The 5,774-nt window shown below is 35.6% G+C and overlaps 1 protein-coding gene across 2 annotated transcripts in view; it reads right to left on the reverse strand.

Moving 5' to 3' along the window:
* The window catches only part of LOC123531312 (uncharacterized), a 61,483-nt gene extending 55,841 nt beyond the window's left edge, over window positions 1–5,642 (reverse strand). Inside the window, exon 1 of one of the 2 annotated variants that reach the window (XM_045312163.2) lies at window positions 5,437–5,642. The gene's annotated coding sequence lies outside the window, so the exon portion shown is untranslated. Of the gene's footprint in view, window positions 1–5,238; window positions 5,412–5,436 lie in introns of those variants that run through there. The other variant, XM_045312170.2, reaches the window with a different exon arrangement.
* Between the last annotated feature and the right edge of the window lie 132 nt (window positions 5,643–5,774).

A 5,774-nucleotide genomic window follows, 5' to 3' on the forward strand; every position in this document is an offset into this window, starting at 1 on the left:
CCAACCGCCCTATCAACTTTCATGATCCTAGGCCCAAGCATTCTTGAGTTATCATCCTGAAACCGATTGGTCTACATTCCGAAAGACCGACCTACCTACCGACCGACATCTGCAGACATCCCAACTTTTTCTGAGTGCCAAGTGGGAGTTTTTGCTTTCCAAAGTGGGAGATTGAGGTGTTCAAGTGGGAGATTTTATACCGTGGTAATAATGTTCATGATAACGAAGCTTTTAACAAATCTAATGATAATATAAACTTATTTGCCCTTATAAAATCACTAGTCTTAAAAAAATTCACTTGTCTATATCTTATTATTCATGCATTTTTAATGTTTTGGAACAATCATACATGAAGCCTTCTGTGCAAAATTAAATAGTTATGGCACTTTAAGCACTATGTCTAAATTCAAAACACCACTGAGAATTAAACCTGCACTTTTATTTCTTTTGTTGGAAAGAAGACTCCCCAAGTGAATTTTACATGACAAACAGTACAGCTGTTAGAACTGTAAAAACAAAATGTATATAGCTAAAAGAATAAAAGTTCAAGCAATAGAAAATTTACTGTTTGATTCTCATCCCTGTCAACCAGTATTTAAAACCCCTGGCTCAAATACTTTATCCTGTTATCCAAAATTGAATGTCCGGGTATTGTTACACTTTCGTAGATTTGCCTAAATCTCCAGTTAAAAGGATGTGTTTGACAAATTGTTATGATGCAAAGACAGTTTAACAGCATTTGATAGTAAGTGATATTAAAATTTACCATGACATTTCCTCTTATCAAAATGATTTTAAGAGAAATGTTTTTTAAAACCTAGCAGGTTGACTCGGCGACCATCTACTTTCGATTTCAAAAAGTTACAGAAAAAGCTAAAGCCAGTATAATTTCTAATCTAAATGTGATTGAATTTAATTAGATATCTAATGTCTGGATTTTAATTTCAACTGTGACACATTAATCAACACCTGGCTTTGTTAAATCGTGTAATAAACAATATCAGCACGGGTAGTATAAGGTGCGAAAATATCCGAAAGCTGTTGTTTACAGACTCGTCAGTAGTGATACAGTATGAGATAGGCGCAAAGAAGCGGATTATTTCATAATTTTTGTGTGTTTATGTTGTTTTGTTTTGTTTTAATCGGGAGATTGAGACTTCTGATCGGGGTGATCGGGTTTTACAACCAGAATCGGGAGAAACCCGATCGGATCGGGAGAGTTGGGATGTCTGCATCTGCAAAACAATATACCCCTCCTTCTTCGAAGGAGGGCATAATAAAATCATAAATGAAACCACTATCGTGCAGACAAGAAATTGTTGACGCACAAAAATAGCAAATTCTGGCCCTTTAAAGGGCAATAACTCTAGAACCCATGATGGGATCTGGCCGGTTTTCGAAAGGAATTGAAATATCATGCCAATACAAGTTTTGTACAAGTTTGATCAAAATTGCTTGCAAAATGTGGTCTCTATAGTGTTCACAAGAAATTGTGGACGGACAGACAAAGGGCGATCACAAAAGTTCACCCTGTCACTACTTGACAGGTGAGCTAAAAAAAATCAAAAAAAAAATTTGTAAGTTCACACAAAAATCCTTACCAGGTAGGGATTGGTAAGAATACACCTCAAAATTGAATGTAGCATGCATGTTGTACTACAGAAAAGTGGTCTCGATTTTTCCCTACGACTAGTAATGAAAAAGTTATAATATAAGCTAAATATAGTTACAACAAAGGGAAGTAATTCTAAAGAAAAGACCTGCACATGACACTCCGTCTCATGATGGTGTACAATTGGGCCAAGTTTAACTGTTACATCAAAATCCCTCCATGCATGAAGAAGAAATGCTCAGGACAAAGTTTTCATTCTTGTATCCTTTGACCTCTAAGTGTGACCTTGACCTTAGATCTAGGGACCTGGTTCTTGCGCGTGACACTCCGTCTCATGGTGGTGAACATTTGTGCCAAGTTATATCAAAATCCCTCCATGCATGAAGAAGAAATGCTACGGACAAAGTTTTCATTCTTGTATCCTTTGACCTCTAAGTGTGACCTTGACCTTAGACCTAGGGACCTGGTTCTTGCGCATGACACTCTGTCTCATGATTGTGAACAATTGTGCCAAGTTACATCAAAATCCCTCCATGCATGAAGAAGATATGCTCCAAAGTCATTCCTGAATTTGACATTTGACCTCTAAGTGTGACCTTGACCTTAGACCTAGGGACCTGGTTCTTGCGCACGACACTCCGTCTCATGGTGGTGAACATTTGTGCCAAGTTATATCAAAATCCCTCCATGCATGAAGAAGAAACGCTCCGGACAAAGTTTTCATTCTTGTTTCCTTTGACTTCTGACCTTGACCTTAGACCTAGGGACCTGGTTCTTGCGCATGACACTCCGTCTCATGATGGTGAACAATTGTGCCAAGTTACATCAAAATCCCTCCGTGCATGAAGAAGATATGCTTCAGACAAAGTCATTCTTGAATTTGACCTTTGACTTCTAAGTGTGACCTTGACCTTAGATCTAGGGACCTGGTTCTTGCGCATGACACTCCGTCTCATGATGGTGAACAATTGTGCCAAGTTTCATCAAAATCTCTCCATGCATGAAGAAGATATGCTCAAGACAAAGTCTGTGGATGCCGCCTGCCCGCCAGTGGTGTTCCCATAATACGTCCCATTTTTCAAACGGGTGTATAACAAGAGCACCCACAAGCGGGTGCTAACGCTCATCTGATTTTTTTTGTATAATAGAAAAATTGTCCTACCCATGATTTTCTAAGTCCAAAAAGGGCCATAATTCTTGCAAAAAAGCAGGATGGAGTTATGTTTCTTGATGTACAGAGTCAGCTTATGATGGTGAACAACTGTTGCAAGTTTCAAAGCAATAGCTTGAATAGTTTAGGAGAAAAGCTGACCTAAACATAAAACTTAACCAATAAATCTGATATTTTCTAAGTCCAAAAGGGGCCATAATTCTTGCAAAAAGCAGGATAGAGTTATGTTTCTTGCTGTACATGGTCAGCTTATGATGGTGAACAAGTGTTGCAAGTTTTAAAGAAATATCTTTGATAGTTTATGAGAAAAGCTGACCTAAACATAAAACTTAACCAAGAAATCTGATATTTTCTAAGTCCAAAAGGGGCCATAATTCTTGAAAAAATCAGGATGGAGTTACGTTTCTTGATGTACAGGGTCAGCTTATGATGGTGAACAAGTGTTGCAAGTTTCAAAGCAATAGCTTTGATAGTTTAGGAGAAAAGTTGACCTAAACATAAAACTTAACCAAGAAATCTGATATTTTCTAAGTCCAAAAGGGGCCATAATTCTTGCAAAAAGCAAGATAGAGTTATGTTACTTGCTGTACAGGGTCAGCCATTGACGATGAACACGTGTTCCAAGTTTCAAAGCAATACCTTTGATAGTTTAGGAGAAAAGCTGACCTAAACATAAAACTTAACCAGGCAACACCGACGCCGACACCGATCAAGTGATGACAATAACTCATCATTTTTTTTTCAAAAAATCAGATGAGCTAAAAATCATTTTTATTGAAGTTTTTGTGAATTCAAACTTTCTACTTAAGGTATGATTTTATGAACTTTGTTAAAAAATTCTTACATTTTTAAGTCAATAAAATTCATTTTTATAAAAAAAATTTATCATGAAATTCAAAATTAACCATGTGCTAAGAACTTTGCATAACGTTATCAGTTTCTCGATCACTAGAGTCAGTGTGCAGATGTTGCAGTTTGACCTGCTTAGGTAAACAAACTAGTTTACTGGTTAGGAACCAGTATCTGGACTGGACCAGTTTCTGGACACATGTAATAACAGCTTTATTTGGGTGTTTTTCATGCAACTGTTTCATCTGAATCATTTGGATGCTTGTTCTTCATGTCTACAACAATCTACTGTTTCACAAGTCTGTATAATGTTAGGTTTTATGATGATACATCACCTGTGTTTATAGTCAAAATAATAAGACGTTTCAGGACAGCGTGATAACTTTTGACTGTCGCTGTCTCCGTCACGTCCAAACTTATTCTGCATATTTCTGTTAGGAAATCCCCAATGAAATCTGTTAAGAACGTTTTCTGGTACATGTACAAAGTATCTGTAATGATTACTTCTCTGGTAGTGAATTAATGTTGACATTAAAGCATAAACTTGCCTCGCTGACATTTTACGAATGTATATTTTGTGTTTTGTTTCTGCAATATAGTGTCATCAGCAGTCTGCTGTTTATTGAAACCGGTGTCAGGGTAGATATCTCCTCGCACCTGTCACATCCTATTTTCGAAGATTTAAGTCTCATTTAAAAATATGAATTAAATTCAACCCATTTGATGTTTCTACATGAATAATTATTAATGTTTAATTTATTAAACCAAGTAAGAATGACCAGTATATTATGACTTTTTTGGATTTTTAATGTCTTCGTTTTCCTAACAGTAACATGCAGATACCGGTAAGGCTTAGAGGGATGACAACTATAAAATATCAGATAATAAAATAAGTCATCCCGATAAGTCAAATGAGTAAGGCTACTGTGTTTACTAAACAACTTTCTGTCTTAACAGGGGTATGAAAATAGCATTGCGCATGCGCAGTTGTTTTAACTTGTAGAGGTATCAAGTGGGGAAGAAATAATTAAACTGCATATTGATTATCTACTGATAACATGTGTTACTTTTAATTTCTCGGTTAACCGTAATGGTTATATAAAATGGAGGGCTGTTGATTTTTGCACTAATTTTATTCTATATTTATTTAAGTTATCAAGAATTCGTGCAAGACGAAATTCAAGTTTTGAGAGTTAAGCTCTCTTTGCTCTCGTCGCTGCTATTGAAAGTCAGATTATCTTTCATGTGCACTGTCGGAGAGATTAATAATAAAGACATGAGTAAAAATAGTTTTTCTTTTTTTTATATCAAAATAACAGCAAACCATCGTCAAAGTATTTGTTCAGCTAGTGGTTTCCCTAACAGGGCTAACTTCCTTTTGTGACCCCTTTGAGACCCAATGGAACCGATATTTTACGTCACAAATAAACGATATCAGAAGGAGATGAAGTTTGTGCAGTGTGGGCTTCAATTATGTCAAATATTGTCTGAGAAAATAATGGAGCCGAAATATGAAAATTTGTCCGGCTACTGGTTCCCTGCAAGTATGCCATAACTTAATTGAATTTGAAGCAATATAAAAAAGTGTAAGTTAATTTACGATTACCTGCAGACACTTAGTCCAAGCCACTGTCACAATAATTCAAATTCTGTTAAAAACACCATTCTTATAACAGTAGCTAAAGAATTACGATACTGAAAATATAATCAAGCTAATGTGAAAAAAAAATGAAAAAATGTACTTTATTCCGTAAACAAATCCGATATAGTGACCCCATTCTTAAACTGGGTCAGGGTTACTTACTGATCAAATTGTCCCATTTTAAGTAGGTAGGTATCATGTCACAGCAATACAGATAGAAAATAAAACTACGTGAATTTAATGTAATGTACATATACACAGGAAATAATGCACTTCCAAGGATTTCAAGAAAAATTCAACAAAATTCGGTGACGACGGTGACACTGTTTGCAAAATAAACAATTACGACCGACATATTTTTGACGAAATAATTTTGTTCTAAATTCAAATATTCGTGGAAAATAAATCTGAAACATAACAATAAATGCTCGAACTTACAGATGGAATATCATGTTAACCTTTATTACAATTTTATCTCTGAAAATTAATTTAGATAGGTA

This window comes from Mercenaria mercenaria, chromosome 1 (genome assembly GCF_021730395.1).
Source record: "Mercenaria mercenaria strain notata chromosome 1, MADL_Memer_1, whole genome shotgun sequence".
Taxonomy (NCBI): domain Eukaryota; kingdom Metazoa; phylum Mollusca; class Bivalvia; order Venerida; family Veneridae; genus Mercenaria; species Mercenaria mercenaria.